The following is a 22,752-nucleotide window of genomic DNA, read 5'->3' on the forward strand; positions in this document are numbered from 1 at the left end:
ATTTATTACCATGGCAGAAAATATCTGAAACTGACAGATATCATTAATGTTTACATTAAATGCATTCTTGTTGAAGTTAGGGGAACTGCAGGCTGTCCCTACACTCACTCGGTATTATTTTGGTAGCTCAAACAGTTGCAAAAGGACAAGAAAATTAATATTGCCTCTTTATTACACAGTGGCAGATGCTGTGATAGTGTACTGTGAAAATCTAAGGGAATGATTAATTAATGAAAAATGACTTGAATGTGATACTGTGCAATTTGTAAGAAGAATGAAGATGATTTATATGCATGGGCATGGAGAGATCTCCGTGACAAATTAAGTGACAAAACTGAGACGCAGAGCACAAGGATAGGGTGATCCAGTATGTGTGTGTGTGTGTGAGTGTGTGCATGTGTGAGTGTGTATATGAGCATGTGATTGTGTGTGAGTGTGTGTGAATGTGAGTGTGTGTAAACTGTGGCACTAGGTGCTTTGGATGTTTCACTCACTTTTTACCCTGTAAAAAGTAAATTTGTAGATTTGTTTTCTACAATGACCATATACTCGTATTGGTTTTGTAATTTTGAAAAAAATATATAGATTTGAGGGCAGCACTGTGGTGTAGTGGGTAAAGCCACCACCTGCAGTTCTGGCATTCCATATGGGTGCCAGTTTGAGTCCCAGCTGCTCTACTTCCTATCCAGCTCTCTGCTATGGCCTGAGAAAGCAGTAGAAGATGGCCCACGTGCTTGGGCCCCTGCACCCACATGGGAGACCCAGAAAAAGCTCCTGGCTCCTGGCTTTGGATCTGCTCAGCTCTGGACGTTGCGGCCATCTGGGGAGTGAACCAGCAGGTGGAAGACCTTTCTCTCTCTCTCTCCCTCTCTCTGTCTGTAACTCTACCTCTCAAATAAATAAAAAATAAAATCTTTTAAAAGCAAAAACAAAAAAAGAAAAGTCTTCCATGCTCAAAATTAGAAATATATTCCAGTCCATTTATTTTTAGCTTTGTGGTTTTTAAATTTTTTATGCAATTATAGTAAATCACACATGACATAACAGTTATCACCTTCACCATGTTAATTGTACCGTTAAGTATTCTCATAATATTGTGCAGTCAATATCAAGGACATTTTCAACTTGCAACACGGAAGTTCTCAGTGCATTAGCCAACAACTTCCTCTCGGCAAACTCTGTTCTACTTTTTGGCTCCATAATCTTTTTTAAAAAAATATTTATTTATTTATTTACTTACTTATTTGAAAAGCAGAGGAGAGAGAGAGAGAGAGAGAGAGAGAGAGAGAGAGAGAGAGAGAAAGAGGAGATCTTCCATCCATTGGTTCACTCTCCAAATAGCCACAACAGCTGGGACTGAGCCAGGCTACAGCCGGGAGTCTGGAATTCCATCTGGGTCTCCCAAGTGGATGGCAGGGGCCCAAGCACTTGGGTCATCCTCTGCTGCTTTCCCTGGCACATTAGTAGAGAGCTGGATGGGAAGTGGAGCAGCCAGGACTTGAATCAGTGCTCCTATGGGATGAACTTAACCCACTGCACCACAGTCCTGACCCCTATCTCTATGACTACTTCAAGGTAAGTGTGTGTATGTGTGTGTGTGTGTGTGTGTGTGTGTGTGTGGCTTGTTTCACTGGGTATAATGCCCCCAAGCTTCATCCATATTGTTGCATGTGTCAGAATTAAGGCTGAATAATATTCCCCTGGACCATGTTTTGTTTATCCGTTCATTCACCCTCACCAACACTTGTTATTTCTGTCTTCTTTTAAACAGCAGCAGTTCTGATGAGTGTCGGGTGGGAGCTCATTGTGAAAACATTTTTTAAGTTATGAACATAATCAATAATTCTGTCCTGATCATACATCACTCAAACAACATAGATGCGACTGGAGCCCTGTTTCTGCACCACTCGGTCCCATTTCCCAGGGCAACCAGGCATTCGACAAAACTCGGGTGCTAAAGCCTTTTGAAGCACCAGATTCTGCGACTGCTCCTGGGGCTGTTGTCTTCCAGGCACAGCCCTCACCACCATTGCAATGATCTTGGTGGGGAGGTGAGGGCATTGGGGCGAAGGAGCCCATAGCCCCGGGCCACTCCCATAAAGCCTTCCCACTGGGTTCCTGGCTCTGCTGGCCACAGGCACAGGGCATAGGGCCTGTGAGCTTGTCAGGGTTTTACAATAATAGTTCCAAATGTTAGATAACGTTTGAAAGCTAAAAATAGTTATTGGCGCTGAAATACAAAAACCCTTAGTGTGGGGAGCAGCCCGGACTGGACTGAGTTACTGGAATTAAGACTTATTCTATGCATCTGCTCTCCCACAATATGGCGCTGGGAGAGAAGTAAACAGCTTCCGCACAGCTGCCTCCAGTTCAACTAATAAACTGTAGGACTTGCTCCTGATTGGAGGAGAGCAGCGTACTCGGCGTGTGGGCAGCAGAGTTGGGATTGGTGGAAGAGGACTATAAAGGAGGGGAGAGACGGCATGCACCAGGAACATCTAAGGGGAACATGTAGCTGAAGGAACACCTGTGCAGCCCCCGAGAAAGCCGGCCGGCGGTGTGCCGCTCCCCTGCGGAAGTGGGGAATGTGGCCAGGGGGAACTGCCCTTCCACGGAGGTGGAAGGGATAGTAGCCAACCCGGGAAGAACCAGCAGCAAACCCGGGGAGGGCCGAGCAGACAGAAGAACAGCGCAGGGTCCTGTGTCGTTCCTCCACGAAGAGGGGGAGCGACATAATGGTGCCCTGACTCGGATAGGAAACCTAGCTTGGATAGGAAACCTAGGGCGGATAGGAAACTTAGGAGGGAAGAAATGACTCGGATAGGAAACCTAGCTTGGATAGGAAACCTAGGACGGATAAAAAACTTAGGAGGGAAGAAACGGGAAGAACTAGGGAAAATATTGGAGAGAGAAACTAGCAAACAGCCTAGGGAAAAGCCGGACGAAAAGGGTGCCGGAGGAAGCTATTGAAAGCCTAGGCATGGATTCGGATACGGACTACGGGGGGAAGCTGGGAGAAATCTCTAAGGTCGAAAGCGAAAGTGAAAGCTAGAACAAACAGGCTCGGACGCGGACTGTGGGGAGAGGCCAGGAGAAATGAGGGAGGAGTATTGTTGGAGGAAAGCTTGGGGAAGCATACCGGGTAGAGAAAAGCATTAGGGAAATTGAAGCCGCGGGGGGCAGGCCGAGGCGGATACGAAAGCCACTTTGGGATTCTCAAGTTAGCCCGGGAATGGGGGGCGAAAAGTTGAAACCAGAAGCTGAAACGTAAGCCAGATTGGGATCCGTCTGATTAGCCCGGGGAGCAAAGGACGGGAAGCCAAATCGTGGGGCGGAGACGTATGCTGGGTTGAATTCGCCAGGCTAGCCCGGGGAACTTAGATTGAATGCTAGTGGCGGACACGTAAGCTACGCTGTGTTACTCGCGGAAGCCGCCGCGTGCAGAGAGAGCACGGGGCGTGAATAGATAGGGAACGGGGCTGGCGCGAGGCCGTGGTGCAGACGCGAAGGGCGTGGAGACCGCGGAGCGCGCGAAGCCAAGCCGCGCAAAGCCGGGAAGCTGCGCAGATGAAAGAGGCGCGGGCTGAAGCGGCTCAGCCGGGAAGCCGCCGAGAAGTAGCCTCGGGGCGGGCAGCGGGAAGCTGCGGGGATAAGAGAAACAGAAGTTTGGAAGTGGAGTGAGAGAAATGGGAATGTTGGCAGACAGAAGTAAAATGGGAGAAATAGGAATGCCCGGAGATAGAGAAATAGAGAAATAGAAAGGCCTCCCTACAATACAACAATTAGAAGGCTTGGATTCGGTCTGCCCGATTAGTGAGGCGATGAGCACCTGGGCGGCTAGCAGCTTATGCGCCGCAGGTCACCGAAGACAGGCACGAATTAACATCAGTAAGGCCTCCCCACAAAAAGGCAATGAGAAGGCTTGGATTCGGTTTGCCTGATAGGGCTTGTAAGCCCCTGCAGGCTCGACCAGAGCATGCGCTGCAGGGCACCGAACACAGGCACGCATCAGTGCCTAAAAACCTCCTCACAACATGGCGAAGAGAGGACCCGGATTCGGTTTTCCTGATTGATAGGACTTGTAAGAACCTGTGGCAACTCTAGCAAGTAGAGCAGAGTGTGTGCCACGGGGCACCGAAGACAGGCGCGTATCAACGCCAAAAATAAAAAGAAAGGGGGATCTGTGGGGAGCAGCCCGGACTGGACTGAGTTACTGGAATTAAGACTTATTCTATGCATCTGCTCTCCCACAATATGGCGCTGGGAGAGAAGTAAACAGCTTCCGCACAGCTGCCTCCAGTTCAACTAATAAACTGTAGGACTTGCTCCTGATTGGAGGAGAGCAGCGTACTCGGCGTGTGGGCAGCAGAGTTGGGATTGGTGGAAGAGGACTATAAAGGAGGAGAGAGACGGCATGCACCAGGAACATCTAAGAGGAACATCTAAGGGGAACATCTAGCTGAAGGAACACCTGTGCAGCCCCCGAGAGAGCCGGCCGGCGGTGTGCCGCTCCCCTGCGGAAGTGGGGAATGTGGCCAGGGGGAACTGCCCTTCCACGGAGGTGGAAGGAATAGTAGCCAACCCGGGAAGAACCAGCAGCAAACCCGGGGAGGGCCGAGCAGACAGAAGAACAGCGCAGGGTCCTGTGTCGTTCCTCCACGAAGAGGGGGAGCGACATAATGGTGCCGTGACTCGGATATGAAGCCTAGGCAGGGTTTAGTGTCGTTCCTCCACGAAGAGGGGGAGCGACACCTTAGTGCGAAATGAAGACTGTTTTCATGAAATGCATGCAAGCCTACGGGGGCCAGATTCACGCATTCACACTGCATTGCACACGTTGCAAAGCAATCTGGGAATCTGACTTCCTCGCCTCTCAAGAATTCCTAATGAAGCACAGATCTTTGGAAAAAACGCGAAGCAAATTGTGAATCCAATGCTTAGACAATTTCAACAGCAAAATTTAAAAATGTCTTTGCTTTCCCCCTTAAGTTAACAGGAATGCATGCTAATGTTTGCCCGGGTAATATTGAGGGCTCAGACTTATCCCCTGCAGAGCTGGTTGTCTGAAGACCAAGGCCAAGTGGGTTTCCACTGATGGAAGCCTGCAAGGCCAGTGGCTTCCCTGAGCACAGTCAGAATCTCATTTTTAAATTTTTCATAGTTTTCTTTTCTTTTTTTTTTTTTTTAAATATTTATTTATTTTTGAAAGGTAGCGTTAGAGAGAGGGAGAGGGAGAGACAGAGAGATCTTCCATCTGCTGGTTTACTCCTCAAATAGCTGCAACGGATGGGGCTGGGCCAGGCTGAAGCCAGGAGCCTGGAACTCCATCCAGGTCTCCCACGTGTGTGCAGGGGCCCCAATACTTGGGTCATCTTCCACTTCCTTCTCAGGTTCATTTGCTGGGAGCTGAATTGGAAGTGGAGCAGCCAGGACTTGAACCTGCACTCATACAGGATGCCTGCATCACAGAGGGCGGCTTAATCCACTGCACCTCCACACCGGCCCGTCTTCCTCTTAAGTCACCACCTTAACCATGTGATCAGGGAATTACCAGTAATGGGACCTGTGGCCGTCATGGCCCCTGGCCACCTCTCACGGGGACGTTCTCCTGTTCTACATTGGCTGTTTGCTGAGGCTGAGGGTGAAGGCCCCTCAGAAACAGCCCCAAGGGCCAGTCACAGGGACAGGATGAGGCAGACTCTGGCTGGATTCACCCGCTGACCCTGAACTTGGAGACTCCCCTAGACCTGAGCCTGCCCTTGGCTTGTCCCTGAGATGGGAGGTGGCCGCTGTTCAGTTCTGGTTTCTGAGAAGAGGACGCCTGCTGGCCCAGACTGAAGAGTTTTACTGAGCAGAAAATACCTCCTTTCCTTCCTCCTGAGTTTTGGGAGCATGGCCGGGTTAGTAGCTTTAGGTTACTATGACAAAATAACCAACCCAAGCTACTTATGGGGAAGAGAGAGGCCTGCTTAGCTCACAGTTTTGGAAGTTCAAGGGCACGGCATTGGCTCGGCTACAGTAAGGACCTCGTGAGCCTCATGATGCATGGGAGACAGAGGCAGGGATGGCGGGAGCACTCCTCAGGGCAAACGGCCACCTCTTGCACCAGGAGCAGAGAGATGCTGCCTGGGGCCAAACTCTGGCTTTTACAACAACCTTTTATGAGAACTGCCTTCCGGGGTACACCCCTCCCCCGCCCAGCCTAAGGACCTCCCACCTGGCCCCCATCTTTTTAAGGATTCCCCAGCATATCCCAATCCAGCCACCCTGGTGACCAAGCCTCTGATCACAATAGACCCTTGGGGAATCCTGAAACCACAACCAAACCACAGCACCAGGAAGCTGGCCTGTGCTCTCTGTCCACCTGCAGGAGCCACTCCCGGAGACCTTGTCACCAGAGAGGCCTGAGCAAGAGGAAGCCACTCACATCTGATCCATCCCCTTGCAGGCGTCCTTTGTCTGGGACAAAAAAAAAAAAAAAAAAAAAATTGGATTTGATGTGTGATGACTGTGACGTATAACAGTCATCACACATCAAATCCAAATTTTTTTTTAACTTTTTTTTTTTTTTTTTTTTTTTGACAGGCAGAGTGGATAGTGAGAGAGAGAGACAGAGAGAAAGGTCTTCCTTTGCCGCTGGTTCACCCTCCAATGGCCGCCGCGGCCAGCGCGCTGCGGCCAGCGCACCGCACTGATCAGATGGCAGGAGCCAGGTGCTTCTCCTGGTCTCCCATGGGGTGCAGGGCCCAAGCACTTGGGCCATCCTCCACTGCACTCCCTGGCCACAGCAGAGAGCTGGCCTGGAAGAGGGGCCACCGGGACAGAATCCGGCGCCCCAACCGGGACTAGAACCCGGGGTGCCGGCGCCGCAAGGCGGAGGATTAGCCTAGTGAGCCACGGCGCTGGCCCAAATTTTTTTTTTTTACCAAAGAAAAATATGGCTCCCAAATACATCCAGATGCAGGGGAAATGTGAAGAACTGCTGGGGATGACACACATGTTCAGGATCCTGGTTACCACCTCCTGGTGATTCACCTGGTGATGGTGCAGGATTCCTATGTACTGGTACTGAGCAACACTTAGACTGAGCTCTACGGATACAGCATTGAGCAATCCTACTCCTCGGCATATTGTTCTGTGTACCTTTGGGAATATCAGAAATACTTGATAATGAGTTAAAAAGAAAAAATTTCATCTGGCCTTATGGTGGATAGTCATTTTGTCATTCTGAAGACTTGCGGAATGGGGCGGACGTTGTGGCAAGGCAAGTAAAGCCCCCGCCTGCAGGGCTGGCATCCTCTATGGGCACAGGTTCAAGTCCTAGATGCCGCCCTTCCGGTCCAGCTCTCTGCTATGGCCTGGGAAAGCAGCGGAGGATGGCCTAAGTCCTTGGGCCCCTGCACCCATGTGGGAGACCCGGAGGAAACTCCTGGCTTTGGCCTGGCACAGCCCTGACTGTTGCAGCCACATGGGGAGTGAACTAGCGAATGGAAACTCTCTCTCTTTGTAATTCTGACTTTCAAAGAAGTGAGTAAATCTTAAAAAAATAAGCAAAAAGGACTTACCCATTCTCCTCCAAACCTCCTTTGAAAGGATGGTTTTCCCTTTCTCTTGTAAGCCGCTATCAAAGCCCTTCCCTGCCTCCTTGATACCCAAATCTTGATTGACACTCCTCTCCCTAAACTTGACATCCCTTCTTGCTACTAACGCTTCCTTGTTGGGTATTCCCCCATTACGTCTCTTCATCTCCTTGGAAACTATGCAGTCTTAAATTATCTCGAGGTCTCTCACCTGCCACCTCTTCCTTTACCAACAGAATCACTGGATTCGAGAGCTAGAGCGCCGTGAGACCATTGACTCCAAACTTCTCATCACATAGACAGCAACGGAGGCTTGCAGGCTGAACTTCGTCTTCAGCAATGGCAAAGCCAGGATTTGAAATCAGGGTAACTTCAGGTTTCTCCTATACCTGGATGTATTGCAATGAAATTTTAAGAATATCAAAGATAAATTTAAGTGTTTATTTTGGGCAGGAAATTCGTTCTCAAAGTTAAAAAATGCAAAAGAGGATGTATAATGAAAAGTCTAACTTTGATCTTTTATTTTCCTACTTCCCACTCATTTCTTGCAGATAACCACTTTTACCCATTTTTGCCTATTTTTTATTTGTGAAAAAAAAAAAAACCAAACAGATCTGAATATATCCCTCTTTTTCTTCCTTCCTATACATGCTGTTCTTCCTCTTTTTCTTTAACTTAAAATATATTACTAAAATTCCCATATCAGTACACAAAGAACTCCTCTTAACTCACCACTTATTTAGCTGGTTTCTCATTGATGACTATTTGGGCTATTGACAGCTTCTTTTTTGTAATAACTAACCTTGCATAAATATTAACTCACATGCATACAAGTAAATCTCTGGGGTACGTGCCGAGGAATAGGATTGCTGGGTCAACCCACTTGTGCTTTCTTTTCTACGATTATACTTGGTATCCTTTTTCTATCAATCTGTTGAATTTGTTGGTGTTTTCCTTATAGATCTGATTTTCAATGAGAATATTCCAGTGAGGCTTTTGTGTATGAAATCAGTTGCAAATATTTTGTGCATGAAATCAGTTACAAATATTTTCTGTCTTTGGACTTTTGAATTATGGGGAGTGTTTTTGGTAGAAATTTTTTCATTTTATGCATTTTATGTAGACAAATGCAGTCATAGAGACATTAAAGTGCTTTCCCTACTGAAAATATGCTACAGAATTCTCTCACATATTCTTCATATACTTTCGTGGTTTCATTTTTCACATTTTTGTCTTTGAGCCAATTGGAGTTTAGCCTGAGATACGGTGTGAGGTAGGGATCTAACTGTTTTCCTCATCTGATGATTGTCAACTGTCTCCAAGTCATTTACTGACTAGTCCAGTTTTTCGTCATAGAAACTTTCTGTTCCATTGGTCTGGCTCTTCATGTGTCTTTAAATATTGAGGGTTTCAATGTGTTTTTAGATCTTTTAGGTCTTGTCCCATTTCATTGTATTTCTTTTTTTTTTCTTTCAATTTTTTTATTAAGTTGGTTGCATAAAAGGTATATATTCCTCAGAAACATTTCCTGTCATGAATAAAAGCAAAAAAAAAAAAAAAAGGTAATAGTAAGATGTGCTTCACATATAAACAGTTTTCTAAGAATAGGCAATCTGGACCCCTGTACAATAAGATTAGGAAGCAAAATGTGAGTAAGCCCCGTATTTAGAATATACCCAAATGTGTGTGCAAAGAGAGTATGCCCACAGTAAAGCTCCGGTCCTTTTATGCTGTATAATTCCATAATCATCCAATTGTGAAAGAAGAAAGAACATTAAGACACATGAGCTCGTAATCACATTTATTTTCACAATATCAATGTTAAACTAAAGATAGCAACTTCATTGGCTCTAAATATTAAATGTTTCAAAAGTAAAAGCTAATCTAAATTTTTGTGACCCTCTGAAAAGGGTCTGCAAGAAAAAAAAAAAGTGGCCTATTCTACTCTACTCACAAGGAGACGAGGTCTTGAACTATGCTCACACAGCATGAGCAACATAGGAGAGCAAACAAACAGCACCAAGAGCAATGCCCACACATGCAAAGACATCTAGGTGAACCATGTTCTTTCTACTGATTCACGAGGGCACTTCAAAGAAGTTCATGGAAAACATGCATTATCTCTGAATTCCTATTAAACCACTAGTGTAATGTAAGCTTATACCTCATGTAACAGAATTACTAAATAAACTACACATCTGTTAGAGATTTCCAAATCCCTGCTCCCAACACAATTTTAGTACAACTATTAAGTACAGCAGACCATTTAGAAAAAACAGAAATAGAGCATATACCCAGTTTTTGCCATTACATTTTTATAACATGAACAATGCTGATTTATAAATTATGAGCTAAATATGTCTTTTCCTAAATACAACTTATGTAATCTAGGCTTTCTTAAACAAAGACAGGTCTCGGGAATGTGATCCATACAAACTTACAGTAGTGTATATCCCAAATAGTTTTCTTCCCATTATGATATGATAATATAATTTTATGAATGAAGATACACGTAAGGCTTAAGGTGTAAACACTTTAGAAAGTAAACAACTCACTGCTCATTAAAAAAATGTGTATCATCTCATAATAGGCCACTGAACTTTCAAATTTACATGTGAGAATACATTTACATCTTACATTTCTAAGACAGGCACAGGCTTTATGTATGTAAAAAAGTAGCAAAACTTAAAACCCACCAATTTATTGAAAAAGTCATATTACATCTATTAGGAACCAGTAATGCTTCTCAAGATGTTGGCAACAAGTCATAGCAACACACACACTTCCTACAGCGCTTTTCTCCCTTTAATTATATTCCAGCAGGAGGTGGAACACCTCCTTGGCCGTGGGCAGTAGAAGTATTTGATGGACTGTGCTAACTGTACCCTGGTATACAAACCGTGCACTTCCTCCCCAAAGTATCATGTTCAGAAAGCCAAGGATCCCAGATACGTTTAGGGACCCCACACTCGTCACAGAAAACAAAGTAACAATGCACGTCAGCTGCTTACAAGGCAGAAGTTCCTGAACAAGGTGGTGCCCAGTGGATACTTTAATATCCGTAAGAGCTTCACCCAGGCTGAGGGGCTCAGCAACCACGACACGGTGGCGACAAGAGAGAGAACAAAGTCAACCCTGAGAAGTCTGCCACTACCTCGATGCAGGCTCGTGTGACCAACACACAGCCGAAGGGCAGCAATGCGGGACAAGAACAAAGCCTGCAAACCTGACAGACAAGAGTGCGGAGGAAGAGTAATCTCCTATGAGAACGGGACTTTCCCAACTTACGCCACACACGCTTACGTTTGGAGGTAGTGGCGCCTGATCCAACCTGCATGGATAACCAAAACCAGCTGCAATAGTTTTACTGTCAGGAACCCAAGGAGGACAATTCACTAGAACCTCTGTTTTGCCCTTAAAACCTCCACAGGTGGCAAAAGTGAAGATGGAGGCAATCCACTCCAGGATCCTGGTGAAGCTGAGCGGCAACTTGGGTGGGCTAAGGTTGATCTGGAAGTAGGACATCCTCTGAGGACAGGAGCGAGAGAGACAGAACAATGGCGGGGGGGGGAGGGGGGGTGCGAATGAGACCCGAGCAGCCAGCTGGCGAGCTCTAGTTCTTTGTTAGTCTTCATACCTAGTCTTATTTTCGCATATAAATGCTTCTTTTTTACCAAAATTAAAATTTTTCTTTTTGTTAGAGAGAGAGAGACTCTACCTGCTGGTTCCCTCTCCAAATGCCTGCAATAGCTTGGGTAGGACCAGGCTCAAGCCAGGAGCCCAGAGAATATGAATCTTCCACATGAGTGGCAGGGGCCCAAGAACTCCAGCCATCACCTGCTGTGTCCCGGGGTCTGCAGTAGCAGGAAGCTGAGATCAGCAGTGGAGCCAGGACGTGAGCCCAGGCGCTCCAATAATGGATGAAGGCGTCCCGAGTGGCATCTTAACCGCTGCACTAAAGAGAGACCCCCCCCCCCCATCAGCATTTTAATTCCCAAAAATCTAGCTTGGATGAATACTAACTTAGTTTCTACAGTCTACAAAGCTTTTGATCCAATATACTTCCATTCCTTTTCCTACCTCTTTGTGCTATTATTGATACATAAGTTATATCTTTATATGTTATAAGCCCATCAGGACAGTTTTATAATTACTGCTTTATGCAGTTGATTTTTTAAAAATTGATTTGAGGGGGTCGACGCTGTGGTGCAGTGGGTTAATGCCCTGGCCTGAAGCAGCGGCATCCCATATGGGTGCCAGTTCTAGTCCCGGCTGCTCTTCTTCCGATCCAGCTCTCTGCCATGGCCTGGGATAACAGTAGAAGATGGTCCAAGTCCTTGGGTCCCTGCACCTGCGTTGGAGACCTGCAAGAAGCCCCTGGCTCCTGGCTTCAGATCGGCGCAGCTCCGGTCATTGCAGCCATCTGGGGAGTGAACAAGCGGATGGAAGACCTCTCTCTGTGTCTCTACCTCTAACTCTGACTTTCAAATAAATAAAATAAATCTTTAAAAAAAAATAAATTGATTTGAAAGGCAGAGTTACAGAGATAGGAAGAGAAAGAAAGAGAGAGAGAGAGCAAAAGAGAAAGAGGAAGGGAGAGAGAGGGAGGGAGGGAGAGAGAGAGATTGGTTTCCATCTGCTGGTTCACTCCCCAGTTGGCTGCAATCGCCAGAGCTGAGCCGATTGGAAACCAGGAGCCAGGAGCTTCTTTCGGGTCCCCCATATGGGTACAGGGGCCCAAGCACTTGGGCCATTTTCTACTGCTTTCCCAGGCCACAGCAGAGAGCTGGATTGGAAGTGGAGCATCTCGGACTCGAACTGGCGCCCAATGGGATGCTGGCACTGCAGGCGGAGGCTTAACCTGCTATGCCACAGCATCAGCCCCTATGCAGTTAATTAACTTATTTTTATTTATTTATTTATTGACAGGCAGAGTGGACAGTGAGAGAGAGAGACAGAGAGAAAGGTCTTCCATTGCCGTTGGTTCACCCTCCAATGGCCGCTGCCGCCGGCCGGCACACCACGCTGATCCAAAGCCAGGAGCCAGGTGCTTCTCCTGGTCTCCCATGGGGTGCAGGGCCACAGCAGAGAGCTGGCCTGGAAGAGGGGCAACTGGGACAGAATCTGGCGCCCCGACCGGGACTAGAACCTGGTGTGCCGGCGCCGCAAGGCGGAGGATTAGCCTATTGAGCCACGGCACCGGCTCAAAATTTAATTTAAATTTTTTTTACAGTGAGAGAGAGAGCTGGACTGGAAGAGAAGCAACTGGGACAGAATCCAGCACCCCAACCGGGACTAGAACCCAGGGTGCCAGCACTGCAGGTGGAGGATCAGTCTAGTGAGCCGTGGTGCCGGCCCTATGCAGTTGATTTTAAACCACATAGGAAAAGAGATGACTTGTAAAGAAAGAAATGTTTATACTGTCACTTATTTTTACTGATTTAGGGAGCTTTCGCACTGCTGTTTATCTTTTCATACAGGGAGGAGTTACTGTATAGTGTCCTTTTGTCTCAGCCTCGAGGAGTCCCATTGGTATTCTGCTCAGGTCTGCTGGTAATGAGTCTCTTCATTTTTGTTTACAAGCACCTGTAAATGTCTTAACTCTACTATTTTTCAAGGATAGCTTTGCTGGGTATGGGATTATTGATAGCCTTTTAAAGATTTTTACTTATTTATTTGAGAGGCAGAGTTACAGGCAGAGAAAGGGAGGGAAAGAGAGAAGGATCTTCCATCCACTGGTTCACTCCCCAAATGGCTACAGCGGCCAGAGCTGGGCTGATCCGAAGCCAGGAGCCAGGAGCTTCTTCCAGGTCTCCCATGCAGATGTAGGGGCCCAAGGACTTGGGCCATCCTCTGCTGCTTTTCCCAGGCCACAGCAGAGAGCTGGATCGGAAGTGGAGCAGCCGGGTCTCAGAACTAGCACCACAGGTGGAGGCTTAGCCCACTACGCCACAGCATGGGCCCTGATAGTCTTTTTCTTTCAATACTTTGGAGGTGTCTCACTGCTTTCCTGCCTCCATGGTGTCTGATAAGATAGCTGCTAGTCTTACTGAGTGCCCCTTGTACACAGCATATTCTATTCCTCTTGCCACTTTCAAGAGTCTCTCTTTGTCTTTGACCTTCATCAGTTTGACTATATTATGACTAGGTGATTTCCTTGAATTATTCTACTAGGCGGTAAGTTTCATGGGATATGTATACTAATGGTCTTCTTCTGTATTTGGGATGTTTTACTTAGTTTTTTTTCAGATTTATTTATTTGAAAGGTAGAGTTATAGAGGAGAGGGAGAGAGGGAGAGAGGGAGAGGGAATCTCTTTCATTTGCTGGCTCACTCCCTACATGGCCAGGCCAAAGCCAGGGAGCTTGGAACTCCATCTGGGTCTTCCATGTGGGTGCAGGGGTCCAAGCACTTAGGCCATCTTCCACTGCCTTCCTGGAGGCATTAGCAGGGAGCTGTATTGGAAGCAGAGCAGCCCGACTTGAAGCAGTGTGCATATGAGATGTTGGACTGCAGGCAGCGGCTTAACCTGCTGTGCTGCAAAGCTGGCCCCGCGACTGTTTTTCTTGTTACTACTTATTTGTCTGCTAACTTTCCTGCATTACTTCTCTGGATTCTGTATTCCCTGCAGGGTGCTGCCCCTGAGTTCTCTGTTAGCTCTTTTTTATTTTATTTTATTTTTTAAGATTTATTTGTTTATTTGAAAGAGTTAGAGAGAGAAGGAGAGGCAGAGAGAGAGAGAGAAAGAGAGGTCTTCCATCCGCTGGTTCACTCCCCAGTTGTCTGCAACAGCTAGAGCTGTGCCAATCTGAAGCCAGGAGCTTCTTCCAGGTCTCCCACGCAGGTGCAGGGGCCCAAGGACTTGGGCCATCTTCTGCTTTCCCAGGGCATAGCAGAGAGCTGGATCAGAAGTGGAGCAGCCGGGTCTCGAACCGGCGCCCATATGGGATGTAGGCACTGCAGGTAGCGACTTTACCCACTACCCTACAGCCCCAGCCCCTGCCCCCTTGGAGGCTTTTGTACCTGGATTGAGCCATGCAGCTGGCTTTCCTAGATCCACAGCTTTCAGACGGGACCACTTAGCCTGCCTAAATACGCGAGCCAGCTCCCCTACTAAAATCTCTCTCACCGATCTGTCTGTCATCTGTCTGTCCTTCTGTCTATCCATCCAAGTGTTGTTTCTTCAAGTTAAAGACAACATGGAGGGCCGGCGCCTCCTCTGCCTGCGGCACCGGCACACCGGGTTCTAGTCCTGGTCGGGGCGCCGGATTCTGTCCCGGTTGCCCCTCTTCCAGGCCAGCTCTTTGCTGTGGCTCGGGAGTGCAGTGGAGGATGGCCCAAGTGCTTGGGCCCTGCACCCACGTGGGAGACCCGGAGAAGCACTGTGCCACAGCACTGGCCCCAAGAGTTCTTATTTCTATTCCTAAGTCTGATTTCCTGGCATTCACTCATGGGTCAGTACAAGGAGGGGTCGGCCAAGGAGTGCTCTGAAGATTTCCCTAGATGTCTTGCCCATATATCTCCCACACTTTGCCAAAAAGGATCCGTTTCTGAAGGCAAACCTCCAGACTGCAGGCCGTTCATGAGACCAATTTACTTCTGCTTGTTGCTTGCACAGATACTCGGGTCAGTCCAAGGTGGGTGCCTGGGACCCTCTTCTTTCCAAGGTCTTCCCTTAGCATGCCCACGCGCCCAGCTTCCAGCATCCCTGGGAACACACTGCAGCACCCTGTGGTTCTCTCGCCCCCGGGGATTTCCTTTTCAAACTGTTACTGTTGTTGGCCAGGCTCTTGCTTGCTGCAAGCAAAGTCACAGTCGCGGGCAGCTGAGATGCACACTGAGCAATGCACTCGTTGGAGGTGGTTCGTTCCCCCTGAATTCAGCTATGAGTCAAGGAAAATGTTCACAGCACCCTGGGAATGGAGATTTTTTTTTTTCAGGAGGCTGCCAATTTGTAGAAAATATGGACTGTGCTCCAAGGAGAGGATTTTAATAGAGTTCCAAAGGAGGTCAAGCATCTCCTTTAGATTTGCACCTGCAGGCTTTTCAGGGCTGTGGGGCCGCCAGGCTGGGGAGGGAGAGAAGCTGGGAACAGCTCCATGGCCAAAGTGCACAGACACCTCTGCCTTATGGAAATCCAGTGTTTTCTCTCGTGGATGATTTTCAGTGCACCCTGTGGCTTTGGCGCATTTGCATAGGCCAGACATGGTTTATTGTCTTGATTTCACTGGCAGTTGTGTTGTTTTTTAATGGAAGAGTGGTTCAGCAAGGGCCTCACTTCACCATTCCAGAAGTGAGTGAAATGATTTTAAGAACAGAAAAACCCCAGTAAGATGGGAAATGAATCCAGGACGGATGAATGCAGAAGGCAGAGCGAAGGGGGAAAGTATATCTTGGAAAAGTGTATTGGTGCCTAAATTGGCAATGCCTCTGTCCTTAAAAAAATAATATATGGAATTGAGAAATAGAGTCCTAGACCAGCAGAGTGGCTGGGGAATGCAGACGGGGAATTGCCGGTGGGAAGGAAGATCTGCAGGTGGCAGGAGTGTGCCAGGGCGCTTGTCCTGTTTGAGGAGGCAGATACATGTTGTTCAGCTTCAGAAACTGACAAGAGAGGGGCCAGCACTGTGGTGCAGTGGGTTAAGGCACCACTTGTAGCACTGGCATCCCATATGGGCATCCATTCCTGTCTTGGCTGCTCCACTTTCCATCCAGCTCTCTGCTATGGCCTGGGAAAGCAGCAGAGGATGGTCCTAAGTTCTTGGGCCCCTGCATCCACATGGGAGATCTCGAAGAAGCTCCTGGTTCCTGGCTCTGGCCTGGCCCAAACCCAGTCATTGTGGTCATTTGGGGAGTGAACCGACAGATGGAAGATCTTTCTCTGTAACTCTACCTTTCAAATACATAAATCTTACAAAAAGAAATTGACCAGGCAAAGAATAAGCGTAAGTAGCGGCCATAATGAGTTAGTGTAAGCCACAATGAGGGTATAAATAGAATGCATTATTTTCTGAAAAATAAACTTGATCTTGTCAACTCAAGTAGAAAACACAGACTTTTTGGTGGGAGGAAGAAAATGTGGAACCACTGCCAAGAAAATGAACAGGAATAGAAGGGAGATAGGGCAGATAGGAAATGAGATAGCAAAAGAAGGCCCAAAGCAACACTAATGAACGTAAGTGTAGATGAATTTAGCTCACCAATCAAAATATAGAGACTCTGACTGGCTTTACAAGCAAAATCCAACGAGGTATTCTTAGCAAGAGATCATTTAGGAAAAACTGGAAAATAAAAGGTTAAAAAATCCGGACACGCTAATTAAAGAACTCCAGAGTAGCAATTTTGACATCAGAATAAAAGTGAATTCAGGGTGAAAACAGTGTAAGTGCTGAATAGAAATGCTCCATATTAATGAGGAATAATAAATCAAGAAGAAATAACAATATTAAACATGTATACCCTGTGATGTATCCTCAAAAGATAAAAAACAACATTCAACCAAAATGGGGGAAATTGATATAGTAACAAGCATATTTGGAGACTTCAGCAGAACTATTTTAGAATATGATAAATCAAGATCAAAAATAAACATGTTAGGATATTTGAACACTCAATAAGATTGAACAATTAATAAGTTATATGTGTACATGCACACAAAGACACAACTTCTTACACCTAGCAAAGGAAATCTGTGAATCTCAGAAAATGAGTTCCAAAGAAATTACATCCTCCAGTCATAAGGAAATAAAGTTAGAATTCAATAAAGAGAGCACTTATGTGACCCATATTCCTAGGGAAAAAAACGTACATTATCTTTAGGCTAAGGAAGAAATGACAAGGGAAATTATGAAATACTTAGATCCTAATTACAGCCTAAACGCATGTGCTAAATCACAATATGAAAATTTGTGCTAAAGCAGTCGATAAGAAAAATTAAAAGGCTTGCCTACAGGGACTGGGAAATGAGAAATCCCGAGCATCGAAAGTTGAGTGTGGAACTTAAGAAGTGAAAAGGAAAGAGTGAGGGAGTGAACCCACACGAAGGAAAAGGAAGAAACAATAAAGACAATGGCAGAAATGAAAAACGGATAAAGTCAGCAAAAACAAAAACTCCTTGAAAACCCTAACCAGAAGCCTCTGGCTGAGGAAGCAAACGTGACTGTGTTCCACTGAGCACGGGCTGGGCTGCCCCAGCTTCTCACCTCCTGCTTGCCAGGCAGCTGACTCTCCCCTGAGGACAGGGGATCAGGAGGAGGCGGAACCTAAATCTGCCTTGTAGACCTGGGAAGCGGGAGGAGCATTTTGGGTGAACACAATGGCCGGCAAGACGCAATGGGGGTGGGGTAGAGAGAGCAGGTTTTGGGCATGGAGGGCGTCTCTGCCTCAAACTGTACCTCCGTGGCCGGCGCTGCAGATCACTAGGCTAATCCTTGTGGCACCGGCACACCAGGTTCTAGTCCCGGTCGGGGAGCCGGATTCTGTCCCGGTTGCCCCTCTTCCAGGCCAGCTCTCTGCTGTGGCCAGGGAGTGCAGTGGAGGATGGCCCAAGTGCTTGGGCCCTGCACCCCATGGGAGACCAGGAGAAGTACCTGGCTCCTGCCATCGGATCAGCGCAGCAGCGCGCCAGCCGCGGCGGCCATTGGAGGGTGAACCAACGGCAAAGGAAGACCTTTCTCTCTGTCTCTCTCTCTCACTATCCACTCTGCCTGTTAAAAAAAAAAAAAAAAAAAAAAAAAAAAAAAACCTCCGTAAAAGAGGATGAATTTCCAGGAGAATGGGAGAATGCAAAGTTTTGTATGAAGAAATGCAAAACTACTTGCATCTGCTGATCTACAGATACGGAAATGTTTAACCCACGTGGAACAGCTAAGCCCTGTCTTATACAAGCTTGTTCCAGGAAGTAGGAAAATGTTTTTTAAAAAAGGAAAGGTACTTGATTTATTTTATGTGGAGAGCATAACTATAATAACATATTTGAAAGAAAAGCAAAGAGAACATAAAAGCAAAAAATTTTGAAATAAAATAAAAAATAAAATAAAAATAAAATATTGCCTAGTTAAACCCAACAGTGTATTTTAAAAAACACAACTTATCGGAATCAGTTAGGAGCTATCTAATAATGTTTAGTAAAAAGAAAATATAGTGATACAAGCACACAAATGGACCAGAGAAGAAAGATTACATTATCTTCTCAATAGACGCTGGGAATCCTTGATAACATTTCTGGTAAAAGTGACAGGAGGACTGGGTGGGGGGAAAACTTTTTTTAAAAAAAGATTTATTTATTTATTTGAAAGGTGGAGTTATAGAGAGGCAGAGGCAGAGAGAGAGGAGATAGAGAGGGAAAAAGAAAGGAGAGAGATCTTCCATCTGCTGGTTCACTCCCTGAATGGTCCCAGTGTAGAGTTGGCCTGATCTGAAGCCGGGAGCCAGGAGCTTCTTCTGGGTCTCCCACATGGATGCAGGAGCCCAAGGACTTGGGCCGTCTTCTACTGCTTTCCTAGGCCGTAACAGAGAGCTGGATCAGAAGCGGAGCAGCCAGGACTCGAACTGGCACCCATATGGGATGCTGGCACTGCAGGTTGGGGCTGTACCCACTATGCCACAGTGGCAGCCCCGGAACATCGTTAACTTAATAAAACCTCAGCAATGGGGCTGCTGTTGTGGTGCAGTGGATTAAGCCACCACTTGTGATGCCAGCACCTCATATCAGAGTGCCAGTCAGAGTCCTGGCTGTTCTACTTCTGATCCAGCTTTCTGCTAATGTGCATGGGAAAGCAGTGGGGCATGGCCAAGGTGCTTGTGCCCCTGCCACCCACTTGGGAGACCAGTTCCTGGCCCCCGGATTCAGCCTGGCCCAGCCCGGGCCATGGTGGTGGCCATTTGGGGAGTAAACCTGCAAATGGAAGATCTCTCTTCTCTCCCTCTCTCTGTCAAATTAATTGATTAAAAAACAAAGCAAGCATCATACTTAAAACTTTGGATAAGTTCTTTTTAAAATTTGGACTAAAAAATTAATTACTTTATCATCACTATCCAATATAACATTGGAAATCCTTCCTATAGGAACACCATTGCTACCACTGGGCCACAGAGTAAATGCAAAATTTCTATTTGCAGATGACACATTCACCTACATGGTAAACCCAACAGAATCAAGTTCTAAAGACACATTTTGGCTGGCACCACGGCTCACTAGGCTAATCCTCCACCTGCGGTGCTGGCACACTGGGTTCTAGTCCCGGTTGGGGTGCCAGATTCTGTCCCGGTTGCCCCTCTTCCAGGCCAGCTCTCTGCTGTGGCCTGGGAAGGCAGTGGAGGATGGCCCAAGTGCTTGGGCCCTGCACCCGCATGGGAGGAGACCAGGAGGAAGCACCTGGCTCCTGGCTTCGGATCAGCGCAGCGCGACAGCTGTAGCAGCCATTTGGGGGGTGAACCAACGGAAGGAAGACCTTTCTCTCTGTCTCTCTCTCCCTCACTGTCTAACTCTGCCTGTCAAAAATAAATAAATAAAAGACACATTTCAGCAAGGTTGCTGGAGCCTCTGCCCAGCATACAAACACCAACAGGATTTTTTTATATACCACCAATCACCAATTCAAAATATAAGAGAAAAATAAAAATAAAATAAAATCGCATCAATAAGTATTACATATTTAGAACCTTTTCAACCTGGGAGTAGCAAAAGATTCTTTTTTTTTTTTTTTTTTTAGGATTTATTTATTTATTTGAAAGTCAGAGTTACACAGAGAGAAGAGAGGCAGAGAGAGAGAGAGAGGTCTTCCATCCGATGGTTCACTCTCCAGATGGCCGCAATGGCCGGAGCTGCGCTGATCCAAAGCCAGGAGCCAGGAGCTTCTTCCGGGTCTCCCACATGGGTGCAGGGGCCCAAGGACTTGGGGCATCTTCTACTGCCTTCCCAGGCCACAGCAGAGAGCTGGATTGGAAGTGGAGTAGCCAGGTCTCGAACCGGTGGCCATATGGGATGACGGTGCTTCAGGCCAGGGCATTAACCCACTTTGCCACAGCGCCGGCCCCCACAAAAGATTCTTAAATCAGATCCTTAACACAAATCATAATGGAAAAGTTAGAAAGTGTGATTACATCAACATCAAGGATTTATGTTCCACAAAGGACGCCAGAGACAAGGTTAACAGATGGGTGACAGACTGAGTGAGGTTCCCTCCAGCATGGAAATCAGCAAGAGGTTATTTTTAGAATATAAAACACAATCCCACAAAACATCAAGAAAAAGTCAGGAGGGGCCGGCGCTGTGGTGAGCGGGTAAAGCTGCCACCTATGGCACCCACATCCCATATGGGTGCTGGTTCGAGTCCCGGCTGCTCCACTTCTGATCCCGCTCACTGCTTTGGCCTGGGAAAGCAGTAGAAGATGGCCCTGGTCCTTGGGCCCCTGCACCTGCGTGGGAGACCCAGAAAAAGCTCCTGGCTTCGGATTGGTGCAGCTCCGGCCGTTGCAGCCAATTGGGTAGTGAACCAGCAGATGGAAGACCTTTCTCTCTCTCTCCCTCTCTCTCTCTCTTTCTCTGCCTTTGCTTCTCAAATAAAAAAAATGCAGGACTTCTGTGGTGGTCCCACATATAAGAATCTTAGTACCCGAGAGAGGCAGAGAGAAATACATAGAGAGAGCTTCCACCTGCTAGCTCACTCCTCAGATGCTTACAATAGGCTCAATCCAACTCTCGCATGTGGGTGGCAGGAAGCCAATTACTTGAGCCACCTTCACCTGCTGCCTGCCAGGGTCGGCGTCCTCAGCCAGTGCGAATCAGGAGCCACAACCAGGAACCGGACCCCAGCACTCCACCACTGGACGAGGGCATCTTAACCACAGCCGCCCAGCCCAGGAGGAGCCACTTTGTCTTAACAACAAGTAAAGGCCGGCGCCGCGGCTCACTAGGCTAATCCTCCGCCTGTGGCGCTGGCACCCCAGGTTCTAGTCCCGGTCGGGGCGCCGGATTCTGTCCCAGTTGCCCCTCTTCCAGGCCAGCTCTCTGCTGTGGCCAGGGAGTGCAGTGGAGGATGGCCCAGGTGCTTGGGCCCTGCATCCCATGGGAGACCAAGAAAAGCACCTGGCTCCTGGCTCCTGCCATCGGATCAGCGCGGTGCGCCAGCCAGCGCACCGGCCGCGGCGGCCATTGGAGGGTGAACCAACGGCAAAGGAAGACCTTTCTCTCTTTCTCTCTCTCTCACTGTCCACTCTGCCTGTCAAAAAAAAAAAAAAAAAAAAAAAAAAAAAAAAAAAAAAGTAAAAAGCTGAACCAAGTGGAAAATCAATGACACTACTAAGATCCATAAGGTATTGCCTCCCCAAAATTGGAGAGATTGACAGGTGGATGGAGGGAATACCACATGCTGGGACAAACCCGCAGGCAGAAGCCTCCGCCAGGAACCTGGGCCAGGGTAGGAAAACCTGGGCTGGAGTGACAGAATGCTTGGAGGGGGAGGGGGAGGGGGAGGGGGAGGGGGAGGGGAGGGGGAGGGAGGAGGAGCCAGTCAGAAAACGAATTTTATCTCGGAGAGCTCCACCACGTTCCCACAGTGAGCATTGTGGGAAAATTCCCTCCTGCTTCCATGGGGGGTGGGGGAAGAGAGGCACCATGTTGAAATACGCACCAGCTTTCCATTATTCTTTTTTTTTTTTTTTGACAGGCAGAGTGGACAGTGTGAGAGAGAGAGAGACAGAGAGAAAGGTCTTCCTTTTGCCATTGGTTCACCCTCCAATGGCCGCCATGGCTGGTGCGCTGCGGCCGGCGCATCGCGCTGATCCGAAGCTGGGAGCCAGGTACTTCTCCTGGTCTCCCATGGGGTGCAGGGCCCAAGCACTTGGGCCATCCTCCACTGCACTCCCGGGCCACAGCAGAGAGCTGGCCTGGAAGAGGAGCAACCAGGACAGAATCCGGCGCCCCGACAGGGACTAGAACCTGGTGTGCCAGTGCTGCAAGGTGGAGGATTAGCCTAGTGAGCCACGGCGCTGGCCCCATTATTCTTAACCAGCTCTAACCTGCTGGGCTTAATGAGCTTGAGGAAAGGGTGTCCCCCCCACCCCAGGGAAATACTTAATTCCCCTCCAGCCTTCTACGTGGAAGAACAGCACTACCCCCCTCCAGCGCACTCTGATCATCCCGGCACCCCTAAGAAGGGGGACCCACCGAG

At 47.7% G+C, this 22,752-nt stretch overlaps 1 pseudogene; it reads right to left on the reverse strand.

Moving 5' to 3' along the window:
- Positions 1 to 10,389: 10,389 nt before the first annotated feature.
- Positions 10,390 to 11,105, reverse strand: LOC100339266 (synaptophysin-like protein 1; annotated as a pseudogene).
- Positions 11,106 to 22,752: the final 11,647 nt, after the last annotated feature.

The sequence above is a fragment of the Oryctolagus cuniculus genome, chromosome 17 (assembly GCF_051225735.1).
Source record: "Oryctolagus cuniculus isolate XC-2025 breed Fujian yellow rabbit chromosome 17, ASM5122573v1, whole genome shotgun sequence".
Classification (NCBI taxonomy): domain Eukaryota; kingdom Metazoa; phylum Chordata; class Mammalia; order Lagomorpha; family Leporidae; genus Oryctolagus; species Oryctolagus cuniculus.